General features: G+C 37.2%; 1 protein-coding gene and 1 pseudogene across 1 annotated transcript in view; both read right to left on the bottom strand.

Annotated features, from left to right (window-relative positions):
* The window catches only part of LOC145694535 (zinc metalloproteinase nas-4-like), a 132,516-nt gene that overhangs the window by 87,044 nt on the left and 18,189 nt on the right, over positions 1 to 27,283 (bottom strand). The gene's annotated exons all lie outside the window — the stretch shown is intronic.
* LOC145694278 (uncharacterized) lies at positions 14,366 to 14,980 on the bottom strand (annotated as a pseudogene).

The raw sequence follows: 27,283 nt of genomic DNA, 5'->3' as shown, positions 1-27,283 counted from the left end.
AAGCCGGTCAATAACCTTTAAATTTTGAATATTTGGCCATAAGAGGAATACCAACGGGTCCTAGAAAACGTTTACCGAATTTTGTTATTCGATAATTCCCAAATTTAAAAGGGAACATAAACATATAAAGGTAATAAACCATATAACGTGCTAAATAGGGGTCAATAACCTCCGAAATTTGATTTTTGGTAGTTCTTTACCTATGAAAAGGGAACGATGTGGACCATCCAAATTTATAGTGGTACATATTGAAGACCTGTACTATGATACCAAATGCTTATATTAAACAATTTCTAAAACCGAGTGGATGTGTCAAGATACCCCTCCCAAATTTTTAAAGGATGCATCAACGTACCCATATCTTATGATAGGAAATGAACCTATATACATGACCATATAACCATATAAGGTAATAGAACCTCATCAAAGGGGGAGAAATTGGGCCAAAAACCAAACACATGGTACAACATATTGCTTATGTTTATATTTTAGCAATTTTGTACCCCTAAAAGAGAACGATGTGGACCACCCAAATTTATCATAATACATGTTGAGGCCTGTACTATGATACCGAATCCCCTCCCGGGGTGCATCAATGTACCTATGTCTTATGATAGGGAATGAACACCTATACATTACCATATAAGGTAATAGGACCTCATCCAAAGGAATAAATTAGGTCAAAAACCAAACACGTGGTACAACGTAATGCTTACGTTTATATTTTGGCAATTTTGTACCCCTAGAAGGGAACGAGGTGGACCACCCAAATTTATCATAATACATGTTAGGGTCCAGTACTATAATACCAAATGTTTAAATTGGGCAATTTCCAAAATTTAAGGGGTGGGCCAAAGTACTCCTCCCAAATTTTTAAAGGAGTGCACAAACATACCCATATCTTATGAAATGTAATGGACCCCTATACATGACCATATAACTATATAGGATAATAACACCTCATCAAAGGAAATAAAATCGACAAAAAAAAAAACCAAACACGTGGTACTACGTATTGCTTACGTTTATATTTTGACAATTTTGTACCCCTAGAAGGGAACGAGGTGGACCACCCAAATTTATCATAATACATGTTAGGGTCCAGTACTATAATACCAAATGTTTAAATTGGACAATTTCCAAAATTTAAGGGGTGGGCCAAGGTACCCCTCCCAAATTTTTTCAAGGGGTGCATTAATATACCCATGTCTTATGAAAGGTAATGGACCCCTGTATACGCCCATATAACTATATAGGATAATAACACCTCATCAAAGGGGATAAAATCGACCAAAAACCAAACACGTGGTATAACGTATTGCTTACGTTTATATTTTGGCAATTTTGTACCCCTAGAAGGGAACGAGGTGGACCACCCAAATTTATAGTAATCTCTATTAGGGTCCTATACTATAATACCAAATATATTAAATGGGCAATTTCCAAAATTAAAGGGGTGGGCCAAAGTACCCCTCCCAAAAATTTAAAGGGGTGCACAAATGTACCTATGTCTTATGATAGGTAATAGACCCCTATACATGACCATATAACCATATAAGGTAATAGGACCTCATCCAAGGGAATAAATTAGGTCAAAAACGAAACACGTGGTTGTACTAACAATTTGGCAATTTCGTACCCATGAAAGGGAACGAGGTGGACCACCCAAATTTATAGTAATATATATATATATATATTAGGGTCCTATACTATTATACCAAATATGTAAAATGGTCAATTTCTAAAATTTAAGGGGTGGGCCAATGTACCCCTCCCAAATTTTTAAAGGGGTGCACCAATATACCCATATGTTATGAAAGGGAATGGACCCCTATACATGACCATATAACCATATAAGGTAATAGGACCTCATCCAAGGGGATAACTTGGGTCGAAACCAAACACGTGGTACAACGTATTGCTTACGTTTATATTTTGGCAATTTTGTACCCCTAAAAGGGAACGAAGTGGACCACCCAAATTTATTATAATACATGTTAGGGTCCAGTACTATAATACCAAATATATAAAATGAGCAATTTCCAAAATTTAAGGGGTGGGCCAAAGTACCCCTCCCAAATTTTTAAAGGAGTGCACAAATATACCCATATCTTATGAAAGGTAATGGACCCCTATACATGACCATATAACCATATAAGGTAATAGGACCTCATCCAAGGAGATAAAATCGACCAAAAACCAAACACGTGGTACTACGTATTGCTTACGTTTATATTTTGGCAATTTTGTACCCCTAGAAGGGAACGAGGTGGACCATCCAAATTTATCATAATACATATTAGGGTCCAGTACTAAAATACCCAATGTTTAAATTGGGCAATTTCCAAAATTTAAGGGGTGGGCCAAGGTACCCCTCCCAAATTTTTCAAGGGGTGCATTAATATACCCATGTCTTATGAAAGGTAATGAACCCCTGTATACGCCCATATAACTATATAGGGTAATAACACCTCATCAAAGGGGTTAAATTAGGTCAAAAAACCCCGAAATTTGACTTTTTGGCAATTTTTTACCCATGAAAGGGAACGACATAGACCCCCAATACTAATAGAGGTACATACTATGGTCCTAGGCTACCATACCCAATTTTTAAATTTGGCAATTTCCAAAATTTAAGGGGGGTGGTCCTATGTACCCCTGCCAAAATTTAGGGGGTGGGCCAAGGTACCCCTGCCAAAATTTAGAGGGGGTGGTCCTAGGTACCACTCGGTCATTGACCCCGGGCCAAGGTCATTGACCTTTGACCTACGACGTCACAAAAATTTTTGCTGACTCGGCGCAATATACGCCGGGGAGTACTACTGATATCAGGAAGTTAGACAAGAAGTAAATGTAGGAATCAAGTCTGGAAACTTTACGTTCTTTTAGGGGGAACGAATTAAAAATTACCAACTAGAAAAAGAGCTTTTCATTCACAAACGAATAATATCAGCAATTACATGAGTTGGATTTGTTAATGATAATTTTCTTTTACTTCTCTTGAGGGTCGGTGGTGTAATATTATTGTTTTAAATGCACATACCCCAACAGAAAATAAGGATGACGATAAAAAAAAAAGACAGTTTTTACGAAAGAATAGAACGGGTATTTGATCATCTTCCGGAATACTATATGAAAACTCTGTTAGGCGATTTCAATGCGAAGGTAAGACGAGAGGGTATTTTCAAACTGATTACAGGGAATAAATGTCTGCGTAAGGAAAGTTGTGACAATGGCGTTAAACTCGTGAAATTTGCAGCATCCAGAAACCTTACCGTGAAGGTTACAAGATTCCCACATCACGACACTCATAAATATACTTCGACTTCATCAAATGGAAAAAGACATAATCAAACTGATAATGTTTTAGTAAACAGGAGAAAACGGTCTAGCATAACTGATGTTCGGTCGTCCAGAGAAGGTGATTGTGATACTGATTACCACCTGTAGCAGCGATAATAAGAGACTGTCGTTGAATAAAGGAAATATTCAATATCTGAAAAGGGAGCGGTTTAATTTAAGAAATTAGAGGAGAGTCAGGTGAGAGGGGAGCCAGATTGAAGTGTCAAATAGATTCTCGGTTTTAGAAGGTTCGGAGTGTACTAGTGTTCAGGATACTTGGTTTAAATTAGAGATAACATTAAAATTTCAGCAAAAGAAATATTGGGGCACGCAGAAATACGTAGGAACAAACCATTGTTCATCAGGAATGCACTAAAGTAGCAAGGAAGAGAAAACAGAAGAAACAGCGTTGGCTACAAACTCCGAACGAAATAACTACATAATATTTCATTATCATCTGGCGGAACACTTCCAAAACTTTTAGAACAAAGAAACGCGATTATTGTGAGCTAAAATTAATTAACTTGAAGGTAATAGTAAAAATAAAAACATTCGGGACATGTATAGATGCATCGACGAACTTAAGAAAGGCCAATCAACCTCGTGCTTATATATTAAAGAAAGTCAACGGAATAGTTCTCAATGATCAGGATAGCATCTTAATTAGATGAAAAGATTTCTTTGACGATTTGCTTAACACATAGCCAAAAACTAATGTTCGTGGAGAAAGTGAAATGCATATAGTATGACCGTATATTCCAGAACCTAACCAGACAGAAATAGAAATTGCTATTAAAAATTAAAGAAACACACATCTCTGGGTATAGACGAAATTCTGGCTGATTTAATTTTAGCTGGAAGGGAAAAATCGTAGAGCAAGATGCACAAACTCATTCTCCTTATCTGGAGCAAGGAGAAATTACCACAAGAGTGAAAAGAATCAATCATTGTTCCAGTTCAGAAGAAAAGCAACAAAACTGATTGTAATAACTATCGACGCATTTCTCTTCTGTCGACATCCAATAAAGCCTCTTAAACATTCTATTAGCAAGATTGACTCCATACGCAGGTGAAATTATTGGAGATTATCAGAACGGATATAGATAAAATCGATCAATTATCGACCAGATATTTACCATTCGTCTAATACTTGAAAAGAAATGGGAATATAATATTCTGGCACATCAATTATTGACTTTAGACTCAAGTAAGAGGAAAACATTGTACAAAATTCTTACAAAATTTTGGAATACCGAAAAAGGTAGATTAATTATGTTTAAATGAATCCCAAAGCAAGGTTCTAGCAGAGAAATTCCGGTTCTTGTTCACGAGCTTTCACGTTGAGAATGGCTTGAAACAAGTAGATGCGTTGTCGCCATTGTTATTTAACTTTGTTCTGGAGAACACTATAAGGAAAATCAAAGACAGCAATCAGGTCCTATAGCTGAATTGTATTTACCAGGTTATGGCGTATGCTGATGATATAAATCTGATAGGAGATGATAGAACAATAGAAAGGAATGCAGAAATCTTAATTAACGCTTGCAGGAATATGAACTTACAAGGGACATCACCCAATTGTCCGGCTCCGATTTCAATGAAATTTTTATTGCTGATAGAGGACATGTATTTGTTACTTGTGATGACAGAATTTTTTGAAAATGGTGCATGTTTTCTATTTTTTAATAATTTTTAAAAGTTGTGATCTGATTAATATAGATTACTGCAGAAGTCCCCTACTACCCTTTGTAACCGAAGTGTTAATGAAAGAACAACCATGCAGATACGTATAGGGCATAGGGGGAAGTCGTATGGTATATATGACTTTGACGGCAGCCATCTTAAAATCAGCCATTTTGAATTAAGGTCAAGTTTTTTGAATGGGAATAGGGTAATATGATACACAATTTCGGGCTAGAATTTAATCAGGAAGACAATGGTGAAGTTAGTTTTAAGATTCGCCCGTTTGGGGAAAAGTTACAGTCATATTAATTGTTTATACTTACAACGTGCATAAGTCCCTTACCTCCGCTTCTAACCTGCGTATTAATGATAATAAGTGAATAAAGGTTTCGGTAATACATATTATGGCTAGAGGGAAGTGATACGATAAGGGTATCATTGACGGCAGCCATCTTGAAATCCGCCATTTTGAATTAAAGTGAAGTTTTGAAAAATGAAAACCATAACATGTGGCACCTAATTTCAATAGTAAATTTTCCCCAAAAGCCAATGGTATGTTTATTTTTGTTCTATAGTTAACTAGTATGAATTTATGACTCTTCTAATGTGCACGAAATGTCCATTATTCAATCTTTCAAATTGGGAACACTCCTAATTTTCACCGCAGTTTTAAGATTCCAACTGGCTCTTTGGAATTGTTGCCATGGCTCACGTTTTCTAAATTTATTACATTTTTTAAGAGTTGCGGATGGTCAGTTCATGAATAGTGTTGGGATAAGCATCCATCAATCTTTCTGAATTTTGAAGACTTGCCATGTAATTATTAATTTCGTAGACAATGTAATTATTTATTTCCATACCTGCCCTTCAAAAACTCGTTTACTGACATGAATCATCACACAACGAAAGAACTCCAACTTTGCATTCAGGTAACACCGAAGATGTAGCTTGTAATGGATAGTAGATGAGACGAGAAATCGAATGCACTTCAAAAAAGAAAACGAAATATGATTGTTGTGTAAATCAATGGTCTTTTGTTTTGTTTTATATTTATTTGTTTATTGTATATTTATTTATTTTCTATGGCAATATTTTAGCTAGTCAGACAAAAAAGTCATTCGTTTTCTAGTGATTGTTGTCGATGGTTCATGTTTGTAAGATTTATAATCAGTTTTGATCGGGAACCCGATTAATATTACATGACAAGTCTTCAAAATTCAGAAAGATTGATGGATGCTTATCCCAACACTATTCATGAACTGACAAATCGCAACTCTTAAAAAATGTAATAAATTTAGAAAACATGAGCCATGGCAACATTTGCAAAGAGCCAGTTGGAATCTTAAAACCTGCGGTGAAAATTAGGAGTGTTGCCAATTTGAAGGATCGAATAATGGACGTTTCGTGCACATTAGAAACAGTCCTAAATTCATACTGGTTATCTATGGAACAAAAATAAGCGTATCATTGGCTTTTTAGAAAAATTTGCTATTAAAACGTTGTGTCACATGCTATGGTTTTCATTTTTCAAACTTCACTTTAATTCGAAATGGCGGATTTCAAGATGGCTGCCATCAAGGATACCCTTACCGTATCACTTCCCTCTAGGCATAATATGTATTACCAAAGCTTTTATCCACTTATTATCATTAATACGCGGGTTAGAAGCGGAGGTAAGGGACTTACGCACGTAGTAAGTATAAACAATTAATATGCCTGTAACTTTTCCGCAAATGGACGTATCTTAAAACTAATTTCACCATTGTCTTCCTGATTAAACTTTAGCCCGAAAGTATGTATAATATTACCGTATTTCCATTTTAAAAAACTTGACCTTAATTCAAAATGGCGGATTTCAAGATGGCTACCGTCAAGGTCATACCTACCATACGACTTCCCCTTAGACCTTTTATGTATCTACATGGTTGTTCTTTCATTAATGCTCCGTTTACAAAGGGTAGTAAGGGACTTCTGCAGTAATCTCTATTAACCACAGCACAACATTTAAAAATTATTAAAAAATAGAAAACATGCACCATGCAAAAATTTCTGTCACCACAAGTAATGAATGCATGTCCTCTATCAGCAATAAAAATTTCATTGAAATCGGAGCCGGACAACTTGGTGATGTCCCTTGTTAGAAGTAAAGGCAGAGAGAACTAAATAATTGGATGTTTGTTGGGATCAAAATACTCCATTTTATGGATGCGTTAAAATATCAAATAATATTTACTTTCGACAAAGTGGATACTTTCAAATACCTAGGATCATTATTAACAGACCAAAACCATAATCACTAAAAAATTTGATGTCAACTGAAAGCAGGGATTTCGTGCTATTATTTAATAAAAAAATCTTTTGTTGTCGCGAATTCTGTTGAGGAATTTGCAGCTTAAAATATAAAACGATAATCATGCCTGTTGTGCTGTATGGTTGCGAAACATTGTCACTGACTGAGGGAAAATCGCAGACTGAAAGTATTTGAAAACTAGATTCTTAGACCAATATTCGGACTCCAAGAGAAACGGGAATGGGGTATGGCGGAAACTTCATAACGAGGAAGTGCATAATTTATACGTTCACCAAACATTGTTAGGGTCATCATATCTAGGAGGCTGAAATGGGCAGGTCATGTAGCCAGAATGGAAGAAATTAGAAACGCTTTCAAAGCTCTAATTGAAAATCCAAATAGGAAGAACCATTAGGAAGACCGAGGCGCAGATGAGAGGATAATATTATTATTTTTTTTTTTCGTAGAGATTGAAATATAAAGTAGAAACTGGGTCCAGTTGGCTAAGGACAAAAATCAATGGAGAACTTTTGTTAACGCGGCTTTGTGTCCATACGTCATAGAGATATATTAAGTAGTTGCTATATTTAGCTCCTTTCTATTTGAAGAAATGTTATTACAGGAACTAAAAAGTTTTTCTTTAATAAAGAGGATTTCGATTCGAGGTTTTCACAAATTAGCTTTTTACGTTAATACTAAAACAAATTTGGTGGGATTTTGATATAAAATGGCACCCATACTTTCTTTCAAAGTAGAATATATATTGGGAGGTGATTCCTGACACCAAGATAAGACAAAAAGTACCAGTATAGACCAATCTGTGTGCAGAAATGCTTCCTTTCGGAGTTATAGACTGCCGAAAACATGAATAAACGAACTTCAAAGGACCCTGGCTCTAAAGCTATGAGACTTACCGTAGTCGGGTCAAGACTTTACTTAGGAACTAGTATGTGATATCCCAATATCGAAGTTTCACAATTCTGCGGTACTTCCGCAATTCCAATTAAATACTCGTAGCCAAACTCCCTCTATAAAAATTGCTGCGTGAGTACCGCAGGATTCTGAAACTTGTATTTTTGGATAGGGCACATATTAATTCCTAGGAGAAGTCTTGAGCGGACTGCGGTAGTTCTCATTGTTTTGCAGCTACAGATCTTTAAAGTTCTTTTTTATTTTTTCAGCAGCCTATAACTCCGAAAGGAAGCATTTATGCACCCAGGTTGGTCTATACCTTTGTCTTATCTTGGTGTCAGGAATCACAAACGTTGTCGGTGTTGTTTTGAAACACCCTATATATATATTATCCATGACTATGTATACGTCGTCACATGAGAACCAGAGGAACGTAACTCCATTTTCATAGGTTTACAGGCGAGGGAACAAAAATATTATTTTCTTAGAAAAATGTGTTTCTAATAAGATGGTAATTGAGCTACATCACAACAGATGATCGACAAGGAGAACAGATGGCGTTACGTTCCATTTACACAAAGTGGGGCTTTCAAAATTATGTCCAAACATGAAAAAAACGAAAACCGCAGTTTTGAAGTTACGTTCCTCTGGTTCCTCATGCGACGATATATCGTAATCATACAGAAAATCAAATCTCAGATTCTCAGTGTGCAGAAATGAAAAATATTTGTCAGAGAAATAAATGTACAAGTCAATATATGTGCAGCTACTTTCTCATATCTGACCAAGTTACAGAAAATAAGGGCTTTCATTTTTTCTTCTCAATAAATTCATAAATTGAAGTTACAATATTTATGTTTTCTAAACTTAGCATTGCACTCAGAATTTTCATTACCCTGCTATGACTGTTTCAAGTGAGAAGGAATTTAGTAAATTATCGTTAAATCAGAGATCATTTGACATCAAAGAGCTCAACTTTAAGGTCGTTTTTTCTCTTGATCACGTCGACAAATATGTTTTAATGTAGTACCCTTGGATTCAAAATCCTTAAATTAGTATGAAAAACACAATTAAAAATATATGAAAAAAGTATGGCATAAGCAATGCTTCAGTCAAAGCTTGAGGTTCCTTTTCTCGTGGTCCTATGGACAACTAAACAACCATTCGATTCAGCGTTCTCAAATTAGTAAAAATGTATTTATAAAAGCATTACTCACAAGGGACATCACCCAATTGCCCGGCTCCGATTTCAATGATTTTTTTTATTGATTTTTTTTTTTTAGTACTGATAGAGGACATGTATTCATTATTTGTGAAACTATAAATTTTTGCCATGGTGTACGTTTTCTATTTTTCTATAATTTTTAAAAGTTGTGATGTGGTTATTAGAGATTACTGCAGAAGTCTCTTACTACCTTTTGTAAACGGAATGTTAATGAAAGAACAACCATGTAGATACATATAAAGTCTAGGAGAAAGTCGTATGGTAGATATAACCCTAACGGTAGCCATCTTGAAATCCACCATTTTGAATTAAGGTCAAGTTTTTTAAAACAGGAATAGGGTAATATTATAATAATTTCGGGCTAGAATTTAATCAGGAAGACAATGGTGAAGTTAGTTTTAAGATACGCCCATTTGCGGAAAAGTTACAGGCATATTAATTGTTTATACTTACTACGTGCGTAAGTCCCTTACCTCCGCTTCTAACCCGCGTATTAATAATAATAAGTGGATAAAAGGTTTGGTAATACATATTATGCCTAGAGGGAAGTGATACGGTAAGGGTATCCTTGATGGCAGCCATCTTGAAATCCGCCATTTCGAATTAAAGTGAAGTTTGAAAAATGAAAACCATAGCATGTGACACAACGTTTTAATAGCATTTTTTTTTTCAAAAAGCCAATGGTACGCTTATTTTTGTTCCATAGGTAACCAGTATGAATTTAGGACTGTTTCTAATATGCACCAAACGTCCATTATTCGATCTTTCAAATTGACAACACTCCTACTTTTCATCGCATGTTTTAATATTCCAACTGGCACTTTGCAACTGTTGCCGTGACTCATGTTTTCTAAATTTATTACATTTTTTAAGAGTTGCGGATGGTCAGTTCATGAATAGTGTTGGGATAAGCATCCAGCAATCCTTCTGAGTTTTGAAGACTTGCAATGTAATTATTTATTTTAAACGAGAATACATGAAGAACCTATAGACCTATGTGACTTAAAGAAATACAAATGAAGTTATAACAAATTGGTGTTATACGAACACAAAATTATCAGGAAATGTAGCCTACATGTTGCGCAAACGACAAAGAATAAAATGTTTTTAATAAATACAACTTTAAAGGAACAGCAGCAATGATAGAAAATATCGAAGAGGCATAATATGACTGTTCCCAATACGATGTTTGTACCATGAACATAATATGAAAACAGGTAACTTGTTTATAAAGAGGTGTGACTTAATCGAGTTCCCGATCAAAACTGATTATAAATCTTATGAACATGAACCATAGACAACCATCACTAGAAAACGAATGCCTTTTTTGTCTGACTAGCTAAAAAATTGCCATAGAGAAATAAATAAATAAATAAATATACAATAAAGAAATAAATATAAAACAAAACAAAAGACAATAAATATAAGACAAAAGACAATAAAGATTTACACAACAATCATATTTCGTTTTCCTTTTTTGAAATGAATTTTCATTTGATTTATCGTCTCATCTACTATCCATTACAAGCTACGTCTTCGGTATTACCTGAATGCAAAGTTGGAGTTGTTTCGTTATGCGATGATTTATGTCAATAAACGAGTTTTTGGAGGGCGGGCATAGGAAATAAATAATTACATGGCAAGACTTCAAAATTCAGAAAGATTGCTGGATGCTTATCCCAACACTATTATGAACTGACCATCCGCAACTCTTAAAAAAAACCTAATAAATTTAGAAAACATGAGCCATGGTAAAAACTGCAAAGTGCCAGTTGGAATATTAAAACATGCGGTGAAAAGTAGGAGTGTTGCCAATTTGAAAGATCGAATAATGGACATTTGGTGCACATTAGAAACAGTCCTAAATTCATACTGGTTACCTATGGAACAAAAATAAGCGTACCATTGGCTTTTTGGAAAAATTTGCTATTAAAATGTTGTGTCACATGCTATGGTTTTCATTTTTCAAACTTCACTTTAATTCGAAATGGCGGATTTCAAGATGGCTGCCATTAAGGATACCCTTACAGTATCACTTCCCTCTAGGCATAATATGTATTACCAAACCTTTTATCCACTTATTATCATTAATACGCGGGTTAGAAGCGGAGGTAAGGGACTTACGCACGTAGTAAGTATAAACAATTAATATGCCTGTAACTTTTCCGCAAATGGACGTATCTTAAAACTAACTTCACCATTGTCTTTCTGATTAAACTTTAGCCCGAAAGTATGTATAATATTACCGTATTTCTATTTTTAAAAACTTGACCTTAATTCAAAATGGCGGATTTCAATATGGCTACCGTCAAGGTCATACCTACCATACGATTTCCCCTTAGACCTTTTATGTATCTACATGGTTGTTCTTTCATTAATACTCCGTTTACAAAGGGTAGTTCTTCACAAATAATGAATACATATCCTCTATCACCAAAAAAAAAAAAAAATCTTTGAAATCGGAGCCGGACAATTGGGTGATATCCCTTGTCAGAAGAAAAGAAAAGTAATGTATATAAGACTTGACGATAGGATACAGTCAATACTTCATTTAAGAATACATGACGACCTAAAAAATGCCTCAGAAGCTTGAGACTTGTGCATGAATGTCAGAAGTTAATAGCAGCATTTTATTTTGGATTTATAATTTTTATAATGGTCAACGTGTAGTTTGTATACAATGCAGAGGACAAGATTCTAATAGGAACCGCCTAAAACTATGAACCAAATAATGTGATGTTACTGCATTTTATGCTTTTCAGTGCATAAATTATACTTGCGTGTTATCTCTGCAGAAAGGCTGTTGTGAATATTAGCAACGAGTTTGAATTAGCTGAAGGGATATGGGATCAGCTTTAAGCTTCGTAAATTAACATGTGTACTTGTGTTACAATTGGCATTTTGTAACTTCTTCTATTCTTGCGATTGATCGAACTATTATATACAGGGTGGGCCATTTTAATCAATCCACGGAAATTTCTGAAAAATAATAAAACATAGAAGAAATGTTTGAAGTACACGTTATATATTGCTAAGGGGGAAAACCAATTCTGCCAAAAGTACCCCTCTCCACTCCCCGTAAATTAGGGTAACGGGGGGTAACTTTGAAATGTCAAATGGGAACATGGGTCGAGTAATACCTCGTTCGAAAGGTCTTGAAAAACTAAGTAACGCTGTACCAAAAGATGTTCCATATGGAGCACCAGTTTCAAAATGGCCGCCATGATATGGTTCAGAAACTCCAGTACCCGTAGTATGAAAACCATGGAAGGTAAATGAATGGAACAAAATTGAAATACGTAAATATCATGGGGCATAACAAATGATGTGGTCCCTTTGATCCCAGTGGCCTCCCTGAAGGGGTCTTGGGGTCTAACTTCAAAATTTCAAATAGTAACATGAGTCGAGTGGTACCTCGTTCGATAAATCTTGTAAAATCAAACATCTTGCAGGAGAAAACGATTGGGGTCAAATGGCACTGTTCTCAAAAGGCCGCCGAAACATAGTATCCGTGTCAGAGAAAAGGTTTAGTACCCGTAGTATGAAAGCGATTGGAGATAAATCAACAGACGAAAAACTGGAGTAGGTAACTGACGTAAGGCACATCGAGAGGTGTTGTCGGGGTGACTCCAAGGGCCAACTGAAGGGTATCCGGGGCCAACTTGAAAATTTCAAATAGCAACTTGAAGCGAGTAACATCACGTTAGATAGACAAAGGAAATTGAAACAGCTTTCGTAGGAATGTTTTCGCCATGGAACACCGTTTTGAGAATGACCGCCAAGATGGTGACAGTGTCTACGAAGCGCCTAATGTTCATGGTAAAAGGAGCCAACAACCTCGTGAGTCCGGTAAGTAATCATCGTTCCCGCTAACGAACTTAAAATTCAAAGTATGTGTGAATCACCAACTGTGCATTCTATATTTTAACCAGCACAAAACACGGGAAGTCGGGTCACGCACTCTACTTTGCTGTTCTTCGGCAATTTCATTATGGAGAGGATATGATGTCAAAGGGTTACAAGAAGGTACAAGTAAGGACAAAGGGATAGGATTCAAGGAAAATGTATATGGGGTATGTATTGCTCTTTTAGCCCTCCAAGGAGCTTATACCTATAGCGTCACCGGTGACCACAGTAGGATCAGCCTAACTGATCACACGGTGGTCCCTGGCATCCACAAGGAATTATTGCCTTGGATGGTGGACAGTCACGGCCACAAGGAGGTACGAGCACTGACCACCCTGACGGAAAAACCGGGAAATCTAATTTGGACTTGAGAGCCCTCTGAAGGGATCATCCGCCCCTGATTTCACCAAGAGTCCCAAAGTCGTGACACACTAACTTTGGGTCCGAGCTGGGAGCACCTCTTGGTTACACCTGTAGCGGATAACCCTATCGGCGTAGCAGATATTCACCGTTATGTGGTTGGATATAGCTCTGTTCGCCAATGCCAGGGGCACCACTACTCGCCGATTGCTCAACTTCGTCTTCAGTCACGTAGCAAGGGCGATCAGTTCGGGACCCGCCTCGTGAGTTCCCACGCGTCTCACGTCCGGGGTGCTTTTTTTCGTGAGTCCCCTTGCCTCTCACGTCCGGAGTGCTTTTTCTTCGTGAGTCCTCTCTCCTCTCACTTCCGGAGTGCTTTTTCTTCGCGAGTCCCCTCGCCTCTCACGACCGGGGTGCTTTTTTTGCGTGAGTTTCCTTACTTCTCACGTCCGGAGTGCTTTTTCTTCGCGAGTCCCCTCGCCTCTCACGTCCGGGGTGCTTTCTCTGCGTGAGTTCCCTCATTTCTCACGTCCGGAGTGCTTTTTCTTTGCGAGTCCCCTCGCCTCTCACGTCCGGGGTGCTTTTTATGCGTGAGTTCCCTCACTTCTCACGTCCAGCGTAGTTTTCTTCGTCAGTCCACACACCATTCACGCACGAACTAAATTGCGTTCAACGACATCTCCATGTGCTTGAATACATAAAGTAATCCTTCTGCGAAAATAAGTTACAGTATTCAATAAAACGTTCCATGGGATTTGTGCACAAGCTAATCGAATTCGCTCTATCATATCTTCTCTGGTTGTTGGTTGGCGTTCATACACAACGTTCTTCAAATATCCACACAGATAAAAGTCTGGTGAGGTTAAATCTGGGGATCGTGCAGGCCATAGTACTGGTCCGTTCCTCCCAATCCATTTCCCATTGAAACGCGTGTTCAAATACTGCACCACTCTCCGCGCACAATGGGGTGGCGCTCCATCTAACTGCAGCCACATTCTTTGTCGTGTCTCTAAGTCCACATCCTCAAGCAAAAATGGCACATCGTGGCTGAGGAAGTCCAGAAAAATGTCACCAGTTACGTTTCGATCGAAGAAGTGTGGACCAATTAGATATCCATTGACAATGCCACACCAGACATTAATAGTCCAACGGTGTTGAGCATCTACTGCCCATTGCCAACGAGGATTGACATCTGACCACTAGTGACAGTTATGCCTAGTGAGTTCACCAGTACTGCGAAATGTAGCTTCGTCCGAAAACATGACATGTCTTAAAAAAAAAAAAAAAAAAAAAACAGGAACATTTCTACACGTTTCCCATGCCCACTGACAAAACTCCATACGGTGTAACTTGTCGCTAGCTCGGTGTAAAGGCTTGAGTTAGAGTTATGTGATAAGCACGCTATTTTACCTTTTTCAAGAGCCTAAGGGCAGTTCTTCTAGGTATCCCTATTTCCCTCTCCATCTGCCTACTACTAATATGGGGATTGATGTGAATTGCTGCTAAAATAGTTATCATTCGTGCATCATCGTCGTAGTTGCGAGCTGACCTTACACGCATCAGGCGACCCTCACGTTCTCTTACTTCAATATGTCGAATCACTGTATGGTTTGGTGGCCGTTGATCTGGGTAACGGGTTTGATATAAAGCTTCAGCTTGACGAAAATTTTTGCGACATTCACCCAAAATAAGTAGCATGTCAACAATTTCGTTTGGAGTATAATCAGTTATATTCTTTTGAACGACAATATTTCAGACAGTCAATAAAAAGGAAGTAAGAAATACAACAACTACTATTAATACTAATTCGTAGAGATAATAAGAATACGTTCGAAAAGTGTTTGTCCGACAGTTACATAAGTAGTCACTTTAAACCTTTGCTTTTGGCACATCGGCTACTAACACTGTCTCTCATTTAACTCATTTAACAGGCTTCGTCTGTAGAATCTTGGAGGCAGCATGTACTGTACCGGTGTGTGTGTATTGGGCACAAGTGTCTGTTGAACCAATGCGCATGAGGCAACGGGGATGCGTCTGCTCTATGACGGCGTTCTACACGAGGATTCAGGAACAAAGCTAATAACCGCAATTACTACGAACGTTTTTCTGTACAAAGCACTGGTACTTTGTTATTTCATAAGTCAAACAACATTGTTTTAGTTATTTTGATTTCTGAAAACTATATTTTTCAGATGGGTGTGAGAGTTTTGCTTGGATCTTTACAGCTCATGAGCAATGTGCTGTAGCAAGAGACTTGAATTTAGTTGATCACGTTTAGTCATCTAAAGCAAAGGCCGGATTAGAGAAGCGCGGATGAGGAAATTCTGCGCCCGTGGTCTTTTACAGACGGTTCCATTCTGACAATCGTCTAGCAATACCAAAAAAAGGAACTCGCACTCAGAATATCCGACCGGACAATGGTTCGGGCGTACGCTTCACTTACCTAATGCTGTTTGGAAGGCAGACTTCATGGATAGAGAATTGGTGCACTGAGTTAATACGGATGGCCACATTTACATTTTGATTAACTATTAGCACTCATGTCATATTGTGAGCTTCAGGGATGAAACGGTGCGTACGTATATCCCCGAAATGCTTTCCGAATAACAAGCACGCATTGCATAAAAGTTTCTGTGGCTACGGAGATTAGCAAATTCACACGTTTGTTAGTTCCAGCTACTGTATTATTCGACAACTTCTTTCGTATAACGTTCCTTCTGTCTTCGCATCAAATCATACTCAGCCATACAGATATGCGTTACCATTCAAATAAAATTTCACCTTTTTTTAGTCACTACAGCGTCATCCTTACAAACAAATGTTTCAACCACACCATACCTATTGTAAGGTAGTCTTAATTTGCGAATTAAAGTAGAGTTCTCATTTGAACTTTCACAGTTACCTTCCACCCCACTCACATACAGAGCGCAGGGAGAGATTATTTTGCAGGACTTGGATTTCTCTCTATACATTATCGCTATTTTACTCTAACACTTTTATCTCTGTTGTATCATTCTCGAGCAATGGAATTCCGTCCGTACCTTTCCTATTTAATTTTGGTTATTTTCATTTATCTCTAACCGTATTCATACTATGGGCACTAGACGTTTTCTTAGACACAGTCACCATGTCTTGGTGATCATTTTGAAGACGGTGTCTTATGTCGAAAATATTCTTACAGAAGCTATTTAATATTATTTTTGTCTATCTAACGTGATGTTACTCGCTGCAAGTTGCTATTTGAAATTTTCAAGTTGACCCCGGATACCCTTCAGTTGGCCCTTGGAATCACCCCGATAACACTTCTCGACGTGCCTTACGTCAGTTAGCTACTCCAGCTTTTCGTTTGTTGATTTATCTCCAATCGCTTTCATACTACGGGTACTAAATGTTTTCTCTGACACGGATACTATGTTTCGGCGGCCTTTTGAGAACAGTGCCATTTCACCTCAATCGTTTTCTCCTACAAAATGTTTGATTTTACAAGATTTATCGAACGAGGTACCACTCGACTCATGTTACTATTTGAAATTTCAAAGTTACCCCCCGTTACCCCAATTTACGGGGGTTGGAGAGAGGTACTTTTGGCAGAATTGGTTTTCCCCCTTAGCAATATATAACGCGTACTTCAAACATTTCTTCTATGTTTTGTCATTTTTCAGAAATTTCCATGGGTTCATTAAAATGGCCCACCCTGTATATATATATATATATATATATATATATATATATATATATATATATATATATATATATATATATATATATATTAATGTATACGGACCATGGTGGCTCAGTGGTGGCTCTGGTTCTATCCTAGCTCGCGCCAAAGGGGCTTTGCGGTAAGCAAACATCGTATACATATGCCTTCTCGTGGGTCTTCCATGGTTTTCCCATTTTCTTCATTCCACCATTTTGCATTCAGTCTCACAATTATCGTCTCGTTTAACCTACACACATAAACGTGGGACGTAAAAGTGAAATATGTAATTTCATTCTTCTTAAGTGTATAAAACCCAGTTATGTAGTCGCATAGCATAATTGTAAAATAGAACATTATATAACAGCTGATAATATTAAGAATTGCGTTTAAAGAGAAAATGCAATTATATCAATTTATGTAGCTATTGTGATATTAATGATGCTTTGTGATCGTTTGTTTAGAGTTTTATGTTCTATTTCAGCAGGAAGGTTGATGAGGCTCTCTCGGCCCAAAGTCAAGAACACTTCTACTTATTTAAAAGTTATCAAAAATGGAGGTGTCTGGCAAAGCATACCTTTTATATCAGGTGTTTGGGAATTTTCACGGTAATAAGACCTGATAAAACCTACTGTGGCAAAAATCGTAGAAAAGGTGTTATGTTTAATACAACTATGATATAATTTAAAACAATTATTTGTAATATTAAGGTGGTTCGCTAGGTGTTCTCTGTGCTGTGCTAAACGCTGCTTGAATAGTGCGGCGTTGTAAAATAGTGTCAAGTGTTTACTGATGCCAGATAATAAAGGAAGTAATCATGGAATTCTGCTTAGATACTTACTTGAGAATTTAGTTTTCGACCCTTACCGCAATTTCTCTTTTCGAACTGCAACGTTAGTATCCAGGAATTTTCGTATTTTGACTACTACAGTAAGCGTAAAAAAATTTGGCAACAACGCATTATGGCGATCTGTGCAAGTTTCGTCTCAAAATCTATTTCCTTAAATGTAAATTAATATTTAAATCAAAAATCAAACATAACACGAAAAACGGTCAAACAATGTATCTATTCCGTGATAAGATTGTTACCTTAAAATAATTTACACATACAAATAAACATTTCATAAAACGGAGCACTTCTAGTAAAATGTGCCAGCAAGTGCCATCTTTTGTGTTCATTGTAAAACGAATCAAGTATTTTCTTTTTATTTGTTAGATTTTTCGATATCAGGAGAGACAACCAACTGAATCAGTGTCTTGTGCTGTAGCTGAAATATTACTCTATCTTATAGTACAATATTTATAATATGTTACGTTTTATTGCGCAGTAGTTAAGGCAATGAGCTAAAATATGTACTGACTTCCGGGTGGTCATCCACCTTAAAAAATTAAAATTTTTATTTAAAAAAATTTATAGCTAGAAACTAGAATATGTCATGAATATTGAAAGGTAAGAATAACGGGTGACGTATAGAACTAAAAATTGAAAGTGCGTAGCCTTGTTATATAAATACTAAGTTTGGAGATCACAAGGAAGAAAATGCATTTTGGATTTTGGCTGACTTTCTTTAGAACACACATTAACAGTTACCACCACCATGAACTTTGTACCTGGCATAACGTAAGTTATCCTTAAAATATTCCTGGCTGGATACTTTGATTTACACATGGCTGATTGTGATTAGGATGGTTTTCCTGACAGACAATAATTTATTAATACATTAACATCTGTAAATTTAATATTCCACTATTACTATAGATATACACCATTGACTTGATCCTTAGTCTTCCGTTGCAAGCGCTGCAATAGGCTGAAGGAATTCCACTCCATTTCTCTCGCTTAGCAATAGCTGAACCCTTATTGGCTCAACGTGTGGGTGTGTGAGGGTGTGAGCTTTAGTTCGCATTTCTGCCACGGCTCAAGACATATTGGCAGCACAATACCCATTTGTGTTATTAGTTATAAACTAGTTAAATTTGTTTAAAATCATTAAATTGTTCAGGCTCCCATTATATTGTTGTGTTTATTGTTTTAATTGTGTAAATAATTATCTGCATAAGCTAATGGCACCTATCTTACTAATAGGAATAAATATTCTCCTTTACTTGTGCCTTGAAATAGCTGCACGCAGAATGTGATATTGTGTTGTTGTTGTTATAATGTCACGCAATAAAAAAAAAAACTTGTAAGCTAACAATCCATCAATCCTTTCATTTCAATATACATATATATAAGAGATACGAAACAAAAAGAAACTGTGGAAAACAACACGCCCACTTACCACTAGAAGTGTATCAACCAGGAGGAGGACGCAATTTAAAGGATCCAAGGAGACGAACGCACATTTTCCAATTTTTACAGAAAACCCATTTCAAATGAAGGTTTGACATGCTTTCTTCTTGTCGGTGTCTTGTTTGAATTTTCAAGGTAATTAGCACACTCATTTTTCATTAAGTTATGAGAGAAGTGTCTTAGATCCACATTGCTGCATTTGTTACGCGAAATTACAAAAGAAAATGGACTTAACACGATCTTTCTTCCCCTAAATCATTATTCTGTTCTGCCTCTGTCTGCCTGGACTTGATTGAAATAATTTATTTACGATATTTATTTTTTAATAATAGAGTTATTTTATAGGTGTTGTGGCCTCCAAGGCTCCGGATCTCACAACATCTGGCTTCCTTCTATTTGGGTTACCTCAAGAGAAAAATGAAATGAAATCTTTAGGTTTTACGTCCCACGGTTATGCCGGTTAGGCTACAGGAGACGGTGATGATGAGTAATGAATGAAATTGTGGAATGAGGAAAGTGGGAGGAAACGGGAGAATCCCGAGAAAACCCACGCACATGGTATTTGTCCACCACAAAGTTCACTTGGCGGGGGTTGGGATCGAACCCGGGCCCCCAAACACCAGAGGTGAACGCTCTACCACTGAGCCACTGCGGCCCCAACCTCAAGAGATGTATGTAGAGAAACAATCCAACAACCCTGGAAATGTTGGAACAGAACATCATAACTGATATTAGGAACATTACCCAGAAAACATTACGTTTAACAGCCATCAAACATGAAACGGCCTGTTCCACTTGCCCCACAGTAATGAAGGAGACATTTTTAACACATTTTCTAAAGATCAGATATTATGTGCATTCTTTCGTTTCATTAATGACAACGTAATTTAATACTTTTTAATGTTTATACGTGTTACCACTAACAATTTAATTTTAATTTTATTATTCAAACCCGCTTCAAAAATTCAAAAATCTATTCCATTGTAAGGCACACTAATGGATTTTGCCTTTTCGTCTTGAGACGTTGCCAGTATTACCCGAAGTGAATTTAAATCAGTAAACACATTTCCATAAATCTCCCATCTTTCCTTTATCATTTGCCACAAGCTGTATGAAAATCTTATTTGACTTAGAAATTCTGTAAACAAATGAAATCAGTCAGTTCTCAGAACAGCAAAAATCACCCTGTAGTATAAAGGTTCATGCGTAGTTTTTGAGAAAAACTTTTTTGTAAACCTAACAAATTGCTGCTGTATTCTCAGGGAAAATTGGTAGAACTGGATCGTTTATATAAGAAAAGAAAGAAAAATGAAATGAAATCTTGAAGTTTTACGCCCAACGGTTATGCCGGCGAGGCTAAAGAAGACGGTGATGATGAGAAATGAACAAAATGGTGGAATTAAGAAAGTGGGAGGAAACGGGAGAACCCCGAGAAAACCCAAGCGCACGGTGTTTCTCCACCACAAAGTTCACTTGGCGCGTGCTGGAATCGAACCAAGGACCCCATGCCGCTGAGCCACCGTGGCCCCAAGAAAAGAAAGCGTACAGATGAAGTGTAAGAGAAAATTTTCAGGCTATATCAATTATTTCTCTGCCAGACAAGTAATTATAATTTCACTACTTGTCTGGTTTCAACTTTATCCTACTACAGTAACTTGACCTTCTAAAGAACGGCTGTCAATGCCGTTCTTAATGTTTTTCCTTATGCAACCGTTCGCGGCTGGTTCTTTCACTATACACAATGTTTGTGGAGAAAAGTCCAGTCGCTAGGATTGTCTATTTCTTTATCAGGAAGACAAGGAAGTCAGGAAGTGGATACAATGATCTGCTGCATTACCACTTGTGCCAGTGGGGCAACTGAATGATATATTCCTATACCTTCAAGACAATGCTCCAGAACAGCCCTGGCCACGGCGAGCAGATAGTGGAAACTCTCCTCGTGAACGCTCACGAGCATTCTACGTGCAAATACCGTTGTTCGTGCTTCGTGAATCTTCGGGTTTTGTCCTTAGAGGAGCGGAAGTGTTGTCAACCTTGGCGGTAATCACTAGCTTACCAAATAAAAAAAGTATGTATGGTAACTGATTGCCATTTAGTGTATAGTGTTTTTTACAATGTGGTAACTGTTAACTATAGACAACACAAACTGGTAACAGCAATCAAATGATAAACTATGTACGTTCCTTTTCTTCTTTTTTCTTTCGTTTTGTTAAAGAAGGATGTGGTGGAACCAAACCATCGCTTACATTTATAAAAATTTGCCAGTTTGCCCAATGGAAAACCAGTTTTCAATATATATATATTATAAAGTTCTTAATCCGAGTGTGGGTTTGCTATATTATGTTGTTTCGCTTTTTAGGAAAAGAGATAATCTGTTGATACGAAAAAAAATACTGTAGCACTTGTTTGTAATTATCTAAGTATTATCTCCAGAAAAAATTAGCTTATGCATGTATGTGTGTACGAATAGGCTTAGCAAGGGGTTGGTTGTGAAGATTAGAAGCCACTATTACACTATCAATAGGAAGAATAATATTTCTTACTCCACTTTTAAAGTGGGGCCGCGGTGGCTCAGTGGTAGAACGTTCACCTCTGATGCTTGGGGTTCCGGGTTCGATCCCAGCCCCCGCCAAGTGAACTTTGCGGTGGACAAACACCGTGTGCGTGGGTTTTCTCGGGGTTCTCCCATTTCCTCCCAGTTTCTTCATTCCATCATTTCATTCATTACTCATCATCACCGTCTCCTTTAGCCTAACAGGCATAACCATGGGATGTAAAACCCGAAGATTTCATTTCATTTTTACCACTTTTAATGTTACTTTGATCGCAAAGAATCAAACAAAATATTAAGAGAGCCAAAGAGATTTTCCATTTTTAAGAGTGACCATTAGTGAGTACCATTAGTTTTTTTTTTTTTTTTTTTTTTTAAGCAAGGAGTGTATTTTTAATAAGGAAAAATATATTGTCCCTGGCTGGTTGCTTGCCGGTGGCTTGTTAAAAGTGAAAAAGAATGTTAAATCATATCAACGACTGAAGCTACACACTTGTCTTTCTTCGATAGTTACTGACTGGTTTTGAAATTCACGATGTTGTAGGCCTACTGTAACAGCGTAAACTTGGAAGGGAACGTTCCAATTGAATGATACGAACAATTATTCCCAATATCTTGAACCTGAAACGTGGATTGCACGGATAACGCTTAAAGTGGGCTGGACTGCACTGGAATTTCCTTCCGGCAAATTAGTGTTTGGTCGGAACTCAGTTCTTCTGTGTAATTGTCTCTTAACAACATTTGAACATTTCTTTTAGATAATAATAACTAACTAACTCTATGGCCTATGGAACCCGAAGGTTCAATGCGGCGTTTACAACATATTTCCACTAACTTCTGTCCTTAGCCAACTGGATCCAGTTTCTACTCTGTACTCTTATTTCTGCAAGATCCATCTTAATATTGTCTTTCCATCTACGCCTAGGTCTTCCTAGTGGTCTTCTTCCAATTGGGTTTTCAGTTAAAATTATGAAAGCTTTCTAATTTCTTCCATTCTGGCTACATGGCCTGCCCACCTGAGCCTTCTACACTTAATGACCCTAACAATGTTAAGTGAGCGGTATGAACTATACAATTCCTCGTTATGAATTTCCTCCAATCCCCATTTCCATCCCTCTTTGGTCCGAATACTAGTACTACTACTACTACTAATAATAATAATAATAATAATACGCATTATTATTATTATTATTATTATTATTATTATTATTATTATTATTATTATTATTATTATTATTATTATTTTCAACCTCCCGTCGTTCTGTTATCAATCTAACAACGAAAGGCGTTCACAACTAGCAAACGTGAAACGAGTGACAAGTTACAGACCGAGTGCTAATGTAATACAATGTCACGAATTGTGTAAGCAAGCTAAAAAAAAAAAAAAAAAAAAAGGCCTGAAACAGTTCGTTTCCGATTTTTGCAGTCGTTTTTACGTCTGTAAGCTGACATGTTTAATATTAGTTTCTTTCTTTCTTTCTTTCTTTCTTTCTTTTTCATTTGTTAGTTACTTCAACGCTAACTGTAACCTTTATCATGCGTCTTCCTCGATCAAAAAACGTACCAATTTTATTTCCTGCAGTGTTTTCGCGTCACTGCTTTCGAAATGGGGAGGGGGAGAGCACACCTGCACATTTCACGCTTGCGTCTGCTCAATGCTTCAACATCGTGCGAATTTGTGACCAGGCTTGGCCGTAGGTTTTTTACCATCATGTGTGATTGGCAACACTTATCGGATGCAGTGGAAGGGGCGGAGCTACCAACACCTGTGCTCACCTGTTTTTATCTCCGCTCGTTCTCGCTCACGCTTCGGCTCCGGGAGCCAATTCATGGACAGGCCTGCTCCAGAAGTACCAAATGCAAAAGAAAATTTCACGAATGTTTAGTGGAAGCATGGCTAGACGATGCAGACGCCAATTTCACAAAGTAAGTACAGTACAATATAGTAGTTAGCTTATTTTCTACACTAATTTTACTTTTTAAAAAATATATTTTTCTCAAATATAATGTGATTTTCAACATAGAGAGCGAAATCTATGTTAGCAGTGATTAGCAACTCGTTCCGTACTCATTCAATCATTTTATGAAAATGAAATGAAATCTTCAAGGTTTAGGTTCCACAATTATGCCGGTTAGGCTAAAGGAGACGGTGATGATGAGAAATGAGAGAAATGGTGGAATGAACAAAGTGGGAGGAAATGGGAGAACCCCGAGCAAACCCACGCACACAGTGTTTGTCCACCACAAAGCTCACTTGGCGTGAACTGGGATCGAACCAAGGACCCTATGTATCAGAGATGAACGCTCTACCACTGAGATACCGTGGCCCCTTCAGTCATTTTAGTCATAGATTTAATATTAGATACACTTTTCCATTAGTTTTGTTTGCCATTATTGTGTTGTTTAATGTATTCTACAACTGTAAGAAAATCGTAAGTTTTCTGAATAGAAAATGGTAGATAGTGTATTTAATGAAGCACGGTAATCATTATTCTCATTTAAGGTTGCCATATGTCCCGTTTATCCCGGACATGTCTTCTTTTTTAAGTTAAAAATTTCTGTCCAGGCGGAATTTTAAAATTTGGTAAAATGTCCGGGTTTTCCTGTCGAGTGCCGTTAGTAGTCAATAACAGATCAATGACTTTTTAAGTTTAATATTATTGTGTGTGTGGCATCAGTTAGTCTTGCACTTAGCGAACGTGTTACGGGTATGTTCTTAAACTTGCTAGGTGGCAGTGCTGTGCGTTCATAGCTTCTAAGATTCCGACTTCAGTTACTTCCTTTGATAAGACGTGTTGTTTACACAATTTAAATTAGTAATAAGAGTGGACACTGGTGAATGACGATACTGTGCTGCTGTGGTTGTGTTTGTACTCGTGTGCAACAAAAGGCCTGAAAGGAAATGTAAATTTTCTGTTGAATTACAGAAGAAATATACTTTTTTAGATGTGGTGCTGCAATCGAAATACGTAATAAAATCATTCATAGAGATCACTCTATTGCACTGCATTGCCAGTTTCCAGTACTCTTAGTAACAACAGTTTAGCTGTCAAATCTTGCACTAACCGTGGCTACAATCTACATTCGTCCCAGTCAAATCATTCCTCTTGTGTTTTTCACTTAACTTGTTTCAGCAATGTCGACATCTCTTAATATTGGCTGACATCAACATCCATAGTCGTTCTGTCCGAGATAAAGAACTTTTTCTCGACCATGTATCACTTAACCCTTTCTGTAACCTGAGTTTTGGGGGTATTTTTTAGACTTTCAGTCAAGCAGCTTCTGCATCGTCACTATTTATCCTAGCATCATGGTTCATATCTCATTCTCTTCAGAATGGAACCGGCTTTCAAATGGTGCCACTTGTATGCTCATACCATATACAAGGAGAAGGAAAAATGATGTCAAAGGGAAAATTTCGGAGGGAAATTTTTTTTCACAATTTGGGCCTCTCTGGAACGGCCCTGTGTGACCGTAGAGATCTAAAAAAAATCCTATAAATAGTACTTGGTACACTGAATGTGTGTGCCAAATTTCAAGTTTCTATCTTGAATGCTAACGGCGGGAGAAATTTTAATCCCCACAATGCCCCAAATTACCACAAAACACCATGATCTCAGGTAAAAAATTTCCTGAGACATCTCTATTTACCCTAATACTATAATCTGCCAATCATTCTCTTCAGAATAGAACTGCCTTTCAGGCGATACCATTCACGTGTCTCTATCGTGTATCTAAGGTGAGAAAATCCTGAAAAAGGGATTTTTGGGTCTAAATATCCTTTTTTTTAAATTTAGCCCCCCTGGACCCCCTGTTTTAACGCAGAGATCTGAAAAAAATCTGATAAATACTACTAGGTGGGCTGAATGTTTATGTACAATTCCAATTTTCCAGGTGCAAAAGTAAGCCCGCTAAAAAAAAATATATACCGACAATGTCCCATATTCCCGTATACAGAGGGATATTTTGTAAACATTGCCTGAGACATCCCTAATTAACCTAGGATCATGCTTTGCACATCACTCTCTTCAGAATAGAACTGCCTTTCAGGCGTTACCACTCACATGTCTCCATCATGTGTCTAAGGCGGGAAAATCCCGACAAAGGGATATTTTTGGTAAAAATATCCCTTTTTTCAACTTTTAGCCCCTCTGTACCCCGCTGTTTTAACACAGAAATATTAAAAAATCTGTTAAATACTACTCGGTGGACTGAATGTTTGTGCACAATTTCAATCTTCTAGGTGCAAAAATAAGCCCGCAAAAAAATACCGAAAATGTCCAAAATTCCCCTATACAGAAGTATATTTTGATAAAAATTCCCTGACACTTCCCTAATTACCCTAAAGTCATGTTTCGCCCATCATTCTCTTCAGAATAGAACTGCCTTTCAGGCGGTACCATTCACATGTCTCCATCATGTATCTAAGGCGGGAAAATCCCGAAGAAAGGGATTTTTTGGTACAAATATCCCTTTTTTAACTTTTTGCCCCTCTGGATCTCCCCTGTTTTAGCGCAGAAATCTGAAAAATCTGTTAAATACTACTCGTTGGACTGAATGTTTGTCCACAAAGATAAAGCCGACGTTTTCGCCACTCATCTGCATACAGTCTTTACACCTCCTCCGAGCATTCACCACCGCAGTCCCAGACTTTCCGAAGAAACAATAAACAAATTATTACAGCCTTTCGTCCATCAAACTTTAGACAACAATAATCCTTTGACTAGGGACATCACTTCTGGAAGTATTCATTTCGTTATTCAGCGCAAACGTAGCGCAACGTATCGTATACACTTCTTACAGAATGTTCGGCAAACTTCTTCATTTTTCTGGCTACAGTATATAACTTTATACTCCGTACTGGATAAGGTTTGATTCGATTTGATTCGATTGATGCTACACATAGGCGTAGCAAATGGATGACAGAACACACTTATAATTGTTAAAGTCATTAAGATAATAAACGTAGTAATGTCGGAAGAAAGTTTGTCAATTGAAAATCCTAATTTTCTGAACACTCT

The sequence above is a fragment of the Thermobia domestica genome, chromosome 9, assembly GCF_964235325.1.
Source record: "Thermobia domestica chromosome 9, izTheDome1.hap1.1, whole genome shotgun sequence".
In the NCBI taxonomy this organism is placed as follows: domain Eukaryota; kingdom Metazoa; phylum Arthropoda; class Insecta; order Zygentoma; family Lepismatidae; genus Thermobia; species Thermobia domestica.
Note: the sequence above shows the minus strand (reverse complement) of the source record. Positions and strands in the feature narration are given on the sequence as shown.